This window comes from Balaenoptera physalus (assembly GCF_965194825.1).
Source record: "Balaenoptera physalus genome assembly, chromosome: 15".
In the NCBI taxonomy this organism is placed as follows: Eukaryota; Metazoa; Chordata; class Mammalia; order Artiodactyla; family Balaenopteridae; genus Balaenoptera; species Balaenoptera physalus.
The window spans coordinates 28,222,694-28,232,410 of NC_138894.1; positions in this window are offsets into that span (position 1 = coordinate 28,222,694).

The window sequence follows — 9,717 nt, forward strand, 5'->3', positions numbered from 1 at the left end:
AACGAAGATTACTCTACCCAGCAAGGATCTCATTCAGATTTGATGGAGAAATTAAAACTTTTACAGACAAGCACAAGCTGAGAGAGTTCAGCACCACCAAATCAGCTTTAAAACAAATGCTAAAGGAACTTCTCTAGGCAAGAAACACAAGAGAAGTAAAGCACCTACAATAACAAACTCAAAACAATTACGAAAAAGGGAATAGGAACATACATATCAAAAATTACCTTAAATGTAAGTGGATTAAATGCTCCCACCAAAAGACACAGACTGGCTGAAGGATAAAAAACAAGACCCATATATATTCTGTCTACAAGAGACCCACTTCAGACCTAGGGACACATACAGACTGAACGTGAGGGGATGGAAAAGGATATTCCATGCAAATGTAAATCAAAAGAAAGCTGGAGTAGCAATTCTCATATCAGACAAAATAGACTTTAAAATAAAGATTATTACAAGAGACAAAGAAGGACACTATAAAATGATCAAGGGATCGATCCAAGAAGAAGATATAACAATTGTAAATATTTATGCACCCAACATAGGAGCACCTCAATACATAAGGCAAATACTAACAGCCATAAAAGGGGAAATCGACAGTAACACAATCATAGTAGGGGACATTAACACCCCACTTTCACCAATGCACAGATCATCCAAAATGAAAATAAATAAGGAAACACAAGCTTTAAATGAGACATTAAACAAGATGGACTTAATTGATATTTATAGGACATTCTGCCCAAAAACAACAGAATACACATTTTTCTCAAGTGCTCATGGAACATTCTCCAGGATAGATCATATCTTGGATCACAAATCAAGCCTTCGTAAATCTAAGAAAATTGAAATCATATCAAGTATCTTTTCCGACCACAACGCTATGAGACTAGATATCAATTACAGGAAAAGATCTGTAAAAAATACAAACACATGAAGGCTAAACAATGCACTACTTAATAACCAAGTGATCACTGAAGAAATCAAAAGGGAAATCAAAAAATACCTAGAAACAAATGACAATGGAGACACGATGACCAAAAACCTATGGGATGCAGCAAAAACAGTTCTAAGAGGGAAGTGTATAGCAATAAAATCCTACCTTAAGAAACAGGAAACATCTTAAATAAAAAACCTAACCTTGCATCTAAAGCAATTAGAGAAAGAAGAACAAATAACCCCAAAGTTAGCAGAAGGAAAGAAATCATAAAGATCAGATCAGAAATAAATGAAAAAGAAATGAAGGAAATTATAGCAAAGGTCAATAAAACTAAAAGCTGGTTCTTTGAGAAGATAAACAAAATTGATAAACCATTAGCCAGACTCATCAAGAGAAAAAGGGAGAAGACCCAAATCAATAGAATTAGAAATGAAAAAGCAGAAGTAACCACTGACACTGCAGAAATACAAACGATCATGAGAGATTACTACAAGCAACTCTATGCCAATAAAATGGACAACCTGGAAGAAATGGACAAATTCTTAGACAAGCAAAACTTTCTGAGACTGAATAAGGAAGATATACAGAACATAAACAGAGAAATAAGAAGCACTGAAATTGAAACGGTGATTAAAAATCTTCCAACAGACAAAAACCAAGGCCCAGATGTCTTCACAGGTGAATTCTAACAAACATTTAGAGAATAGAAAACACCTATCCTTCTCAAACTCTTCCAAACTAGAGCAGAGGGAGGAACACTCCCCAACTCATTCTACAAGGCCACCATCACCCTGATACCAAAACCAGACAAAGATGTCACAAAGAAAGAAAACTACAGGCCAATATCACTGATGAACATAGATGCAAAAATCCTCAACAAAACACTAGCTAACAAAACCCAACAACACATTAAAAGGATCATACACCATGATCAAGTGGAGTTTATTCCAAGAATGCAAGGATTCTTCAATATATGCAAATCAATCAACGTGATACATCATATTAACAAATTGAAAGAGAAAAACCATATGATCATCTCAATAGATGCAGAGGAAGCTTTTGACAAAATTCAACACCCATTTATGATAAAAGCCCTGCAGAAAGTAGGCATAGAGGGAACTTTCCTCAACATAATAAAGGCCATATATGACAAACCCACAGCCAACATTGTCCTCAATGGTGAAAAACTGAAACCATTTCCACTAAGATCAGGAACAAGACAAGGTTGCCCACTCTCACCACTATTATTCAACATAGTTTTGCAAGCGTTAGCCACAGCAATCAGAGAAGAAAAAGAAATAAAAGGAATCCAAATCGGAAAAGAAGAAGTAAAGCTGCCACTGTTTGCAGATGACATGATACTCTACACAGAGAATCCTAAAGATGCTACCAGAAAACTCCTAGAGCTAATCAATGAATTTGGTAAAGTAGCAGGATACAAAATTAATGTACAGGAATCTCTTGCATTCCTATACACTAATGATGAAAAATCTGAAAGTGAAATTAAGAAAACACTCCCGTTTACCACTGTAACAAAAAGAATAAAATATCTAGGAATAAACCTACCTAAGGAGACAAAAGACCTGTATGCAGAAAATTATAAGACACTGATGAAAGAAATCAAAGATGATACAAATAGATGGAGAGATATACCATGTTCTTGGATTGGAAGAATCAACATTGTGAAAATGACTCTACTACCCAAAGCAATCTACAGAGTCAATGCAATCCGTATCAAACTACCACTGGCATTTTTCACAGAACTAGAACAAAAAATTTCACAATTTGAATGGAAACACAAAAGACCCTGAATAGCCAAAGCAATCTTGAGAACAAAAAATGGAGCTGGAGGAATCAGGCTCCCTGACTTCAGACTATACTACAAAGCCACAGTAATCAAGACAGTATGGTACTGGCACCAAAACAGAAATATAGATCAATGGAACAGGATAGAAAGCCCAGAGATCAACCCACGCACATATGGTCACCTTATCTTTGATAAAGGAGGCAAGCATATACAGTGGAGAAAAGACAGCCTCTTCAATAAGTGGTGCTGGGAAAACTGGACAGGTACATGTAAAAGTATGAAATTAGAACACTCCCTAACACCATACACAAAAATAAACTCAAAATGGATTAAAGACCTAAGTGTAAGGCCAGACACTATAAAACCCTTAGAGGAAAACATAGGCAGAACACTCTATGACATAAATCACAGCAAGATCCTTTTTGACCCAGCTCCTAGAGAAATGGAAATAAAAGCAGAAATAAACAAATGGGACCTAATGAAACTTAAAAGCTTTTGCACAGCAAAGGAAACCATAAACAAGACCAAAAGTCAACCCTCAGAATGGGAGAAAATATTTGCAAATGAAGCAACTGACAAAGGATTAATCTCCAAAATTTACAAGCAGGTCATGCAGCTCAATAACAAAAAAGCAAACAACCCAATCCAAAAATGGGCAGAAGACCTAAATAGACATTTCTCCAAAGAAGGTATACAGATTGCCAACAAACACATGAAAGAATGCTCAACGTCATTAATCATTAGAGAAATGCTACAAAACTACAATGAGATATCATCTCACACTGGTCAGAATGGCCATCATCAAAAAATCTAGAAACAATAAATGTTGGAGAGGGTTTGGAGAAAAGGGAACACTCTTGCACTGTTGGTGGGAATGTAAATTGATACAGCCACTATGGAGAACAGTATGGAGGTTCTTTAAAATACTACAAATAGAACTACCATACGACCCAGCAATCCCTCTACTGGGCATATACCCTGAGAAAACCATAATTCAAAGAGAGTCATGTACCAAAATGTTCATTGCAGCTCTATTTACAATAGCCAGGACATGGAAGCAACCTAAGTGTCCATCATCAGATGAATGAATAAAGAAGATGTTGCACATATATACAATGGAATATTACTCAGCCATAAAAAGAAACAAAATTGAATTATTTGTAGTGAGGTGGATGGAGTTAGAGTCTGTCATACAGAGTGAAGTAAGTCAGAAAGAGAAAAACAAATACAGTATGCTAACACATACATATGGAATCTAAGGAGAAAAAAAAAGGTCATGAAGAACCTAGTGGCAAGACGGGAATAAAGAGACAGACCTACTAGAGAATGGACTTGGGGATATGGGGAGTGGGAAGGGTAAGCTGTGACAAAGTGAGAGAGTGGCATGGACATATATACACTACCAAACGTAAAATAGATAGCTAGTGGGAAGCAACCACATAGCACAGGGAGATCAGCTCTGTGCTTTGTGACCACCTAGAGGGGTGGGATAGGGAGGGTGGGAGGGAGGAAGATGCAAGAGGGAAGAGATATGAGAACATATGTATATGTTCAACTGATTCACTTTGTTATAAAGCAGAAACTAACACACCATTGTAAAGCAGTTATACTCCAATAAAGATGTTAAAAAGAAAAAAAAGAAAAAACTTTAGCCAGGTTCACCAAGAAAAAAAAAGAAAGGGTCCAAATAATAAAATCAGAAATGAAAGAGGAGAAAGTACAAACAACACCACAGAAATTCAAAAAAAGAAAAAAATCATAAGAGCCAGAGTTATATGCCAGAAAATTGGACAACCAAGAAGATATGGATAAATTCCTATCCATTGTACTATCTCCCAAGACTGAATCAGGAAGAAATAGAAAATGTGAACCTACTGATTACTGGTAATGATACTGAATCACTAAAAAAAAAACAAAAATCCCAACCAAAAGGCCAGGACAAGACAGCTTCACAAGGTGAATTCTAACAAACATTTAAAGAAGAGTTAACACTTATTCTTCTCAAACTATTTCAAAAAAAGAATAAAACAAAAAACAAAAAACAAATGAGAAAGGTATGCCTTCAAACTAATTATATGAGGCCAGGATCACCCTGATACAAACACCAGATAAAGATACCTTCTATGGTTATCAGTATAACTGATGCCTTTTTGGGCCCTTACAGTTTCTCCTCTCCTTTTGCTGACCCTATCTAGGACTGTGTTGTGTGGCAAATCACTTCTCTGTCACCAAGAGCTTTGTAGTTAATAGATATTGTTTAATAATCATTAGGACCAGGTAGCCTCTATGTTCTGTTTGTCCCCAAGCAATGATGAAAACTTTCCGTTATGTATTACCAGCATCTACGAGACTAGTTACCCATTCATAAATCTTGTCTTAGGAAAACACACTCTATATGAAAGAACCTACCCTCATTCCCTAGGTTAACTGAAAAATTGTCCCAGTGACCTCTCAACAGTGTGGAGAACAGCTGCAAATGCTTGCAGATCATTGTCTGCCTAGTCCCTAATCCACCCTGTGAGTAAATTATCCTATAATAAACTGATCCATTGATTATATGGAGCTGCATTCCTCATTTTTTGGTCTCAAGATGCCTTCTGAGTTTGGTGGGCACTTTCTGTTCCCTCCATCCTCAAACATACCTCAAAAAGAATATTTATAGGCCAATACCACTGATGGACATAGATGCAAAAATCCTCAATAAAATATTAGCAAAATGATTTCAATAACACATTAAAAGGATCATCCATCATGATCAAGTGGAATTTCTCCCAGGGACGTAAAGCTGGTTCAATATCTGCATATCAATCAGTGTGATAGTGAGAACTTTCCAAGATGGTGGAGGATTAGGAGGACGTGGAGTTCATCTCTCCCCACAAACACAACAAGAATACATGAACAAATGGAACAATTCTCACAGAACACCTGCTGAACACTAGCAGAGAACCTTGGACACCTAAAAGGACAAGAAAGATCCCCACATAACAAGGTAGGACAAAAGAAACAAGAAGGGAAAAGGAAGAGGATAGGAAGCAAGATGGGACCTGCAGGGAGCTGAAGGTGAGGACAGTTTCCGCATCTGGGAAAGCACCCTCACTAGCGGAGAGATCAGCTGGGACAGAAGGGGAGCCTCAGGGGCTCAGAGGATAGCCCAGCAACTGGTCTGTGGCAGGCAGGATGGATAGAGTGAGACCTACACAGATGGTCCATGCCACAACCCTGCACACCCCAGGCTGAGACGGTGTCTGCCAGTGTGCACTAAGACTAGGCGCTGGAACGTGGGGTTTGGAGAGCAGACCCAGGGAGGTGACTGCTGTTGGCTGTGAGGATACAGCCTGAGGGGATGGGAGTGAGGAGCTCCACAACCAGGAATGCTTGTGGAGGAAGCCCAGATCACCACAGAAGCAAAGCACCACTGTTGAGTGACACACAAAGGGCAGGGCCTCCATTGCAGCCTCTCTCTTCACACACCAGCCCCTTCCTTTATGGGCATTAGGGAGGGCTCACACCAAAGCCAGCTCACACACGTCTGCCATTGCCTCCTCCTCTCCCCCAACCCCCAGCCTGGGCAACACACTCGCCCTTATCACCGCCTAACAGGCGCATGCATTCCAATCCCTACCCCTACATCCTCCCGCTTGGGCTGCTCATTTGCCCCAGTGGCCGCCTGAAGGGCTTGTGCATTCCAATCGTTACACCAGCACCCTCCTCCCTGGGCAGCCTGCTCACCCCAATCGCCTCCTCAGCTCCTTCCTGCCTGACAGGCTCATGTGCTCTGGCAACCTCTGGAACAGACTCTAGAGAGAAGAGCACATGCATCCCCTCTGAGGTGGGGATGAAACCACAGCTGAGACCCAGGGGCCATGTGACTAAGGAATAAGAACTGAAATCACTCCTCACAGCTGCACAAACCACGAAGTTACACCTCCACTGAATTTGGGGCTTCCTAAATTCAGCACCTGCAAAACATCCCAAAGGACAAGTGCTCCTGCATCTGGGATGGGTCTGGCTTTAGCAGCTATGGGCTTTGTGGGCACGTACGCATGGGAATTGGGCCAGGCCAAAGTCTGAGCTGCCTCCATAGTTCCCACAGCAGGTCCAGGTGCACAACTACTGCAGTCCTGGGACCTGACCTCAGTGGATCTGCACTGGTGGCCTGCTGAAAACAATGCCTGAGAGTCACCAGGGCCAATTGTTGGCATACCCACTGTTAAGATGGGACCAAGAGCAGTGCCAGCAACAGTGTACTTTGTGAGCCTGCACAACAAGCAGAGGGGAAACAACACAGCACATTCACAGGTGCACAGCTCCAGAGGAGGAATACTCAATGGCTTCTCTCCCAGTAGGAATGCTCCAATCCCACCTACCTCACACCACAGATCAGAGTCACAGCAAAGGAACAGATCTGGTGGCCTCTACTCCAACAACTAGGGAGCAGACTCCACCCTTAAGAGGGCAATGACAACCACAGAACAAAGGGGAGGCCCCACTCAATATCTAGGGCAGGATCTGGTCAACACAACACCAATCAAACCCCCTATCAAGGGGTTAAAGACACAAGCCTCTGGACCAACCTCGCTCACCAGGGTGCAGACACCAGCAGTAAAAGGAAAGGAGACCAGAAACACAGTAAGTTTGACGAAATGAGAAGACAAAGAAATATGTTGCAGATAAAGGAGCAAGATAAAAACCTACAAGAACAACTAAAGGAAGAGGAGGTAGGCAATCTACCCAAAAAATAATTCAAAGTAATGAGAGTAAAGATGATCCAAGATCTCGGAAAAAGAATGGAGGCATGGATAGAGAAGATACAAGAAATGTTTACCAAAGACCTAGAAGAACTAAACAAGAAACAGAGGTGAACAATACAATAACTGAAATTAAAAAATACACTAGATGAAATCAATAGCAGAACAACTGAGGCAGAAAAATGAATAAGACCTGAAGGACAGAAGGGTGGAAATCTCTGCCAAGAAACAGAATAAAGAAGAATAATGAAATAAAATGAGGACAGCCTCAGAGACCTCTGGGACAACATTAAATGCACCAACATTCAAAATATAGGGGTCCCAAAGAAGAAGAAAAAGAGAAACAGTCTGAGAAAATATTTGAACAGATTATAGTAAAAAACTTACCTAACATGGGAAAGGAAATAGTCACCCAAGTTCAGGAAGAGCAGAGAGTCCCATACAGGAAAAAACCAAGGAGGAACTCACTAAGACACATAGTAATGAAACTAGCAAAAATTAAATACAAAGAAAAAATATTAAAATCAACAAGGGAAAAGCAACAAATAACAAAAAAGGGAATCCCCGTAAGGTTATCAGCTGATTTTTCAGCAGAAACTCTGCAGGCCAGAAGGGAGTGGCATGATATATCTAAAGTGATGAAAGGGAAAAACCTACAATGAAGAATACTCTACCCAGCAAGGCTTTCATTCAGATTCAACAGAGAAATCAAAAGCTTTACAGACAAGCAAAGGCTAAGAGAAATCAGCACCACCAAACCAGCTTACAACAAATGCTAAAGGCACTTCTCTAGGTGGGACACATAAGAGAAGAGAACAAAAGACGAAGGGAAGGAAAAAGACCTACAAAAACAAACCCAAAACAAGAAAATGGCAATAGGAATATACATGTCAATAATTACCTTAAATGTAAATGGATTAAATGCTCCAATCAAAAGACATGGACTGGCTGAATGGATAGAAAAACAAGACCCATATATATGCTATCTACAAGACAACTCACTACAAGACTGAAAGTGATGGGATGGAAAAAATACTCCATGCAAGTGGAAATCAAAAGAACACTGAAGTAGCAATACACATATCAGAAAAAATAAAATAAAGACTGTTAACAAGAGACAAGGAGGGCATGACATAATGATCAAAGATTAAATCCGAGAAGACATAACAATTGTAAATATATATGCACCCAACATAGGAGTACTGCAATATATAAGGCAAATGTTAATGGCCATTAAAGAGGAAATCAACACTAACACAATAATAGTGGGGGACTTTAACACCACACTTACACCAACGGACAGATCATCAAGACAGAAAATCAATAAGGAAACACAAGCTTTAAATGACACAGTAGACCAGATATATTTAATTGACATTTTTAGGACATTCCATCCAAATACAGCAGATTACACTTTCTTCTCAGGTGCACATGGAACATTCTCCAGGATAGATCACATCTTGGGTCACAAATCAAGCCTCAGTAAATTTAAGAAAATTGAAATATCAAGCATCCTTTCTGACTACAACACTATGAGATTAGAAACCAATTACAGGGAAAAAACGTAAAAAACACAAACACATGGAGGTTAAACAATACGTTACTCAATAACAAAGGGATCACTGAAGAAATCAAAGAGGAAATCAAAAAATACCTAGAGACAAATAACCATGAAAACATAATGATCCAAAACATATGGGATGCAGCAAAAGGAGCTATGAGGGAAGTTTATAGCAATACAATCTTACCTCAAGAAACAAGAAAAATCTCAAATAAACAACCTAACCTTACACCAAAGCAACTAGAGAAAGAAAAACAAACAAAACCCTAAGTTAGTAGAAAGAAAGAAATCATAAAGATTAGAGCAGAAATAAATGAAATAGAGACAAAGAAAATAATAGCAAAGATCAATGAACATAAAAGCTGGTTCACTGAGAACACAAAACTGATAAACCTTTAGCCAGACTCAACAAGAAAAGAAAAGGGAGAGAGCTCAAATCAATAAAATTAGAAAAGAAAAAGGAGAAGTTACAATGGACACCACAGAAATACAAAGGATCATAAGAGACTACTACAAGCAACTATGTGCCAAGAAAATGGACAACCTAGAAGAAATGGACAAATTCTTAGAAAGGCACAACCTTCCAAGACTGAAGTAGGAAGAAATAGAAAATATGAACAGACCAATCACAAGTACTGAAATTGAAACTGTGACAAAA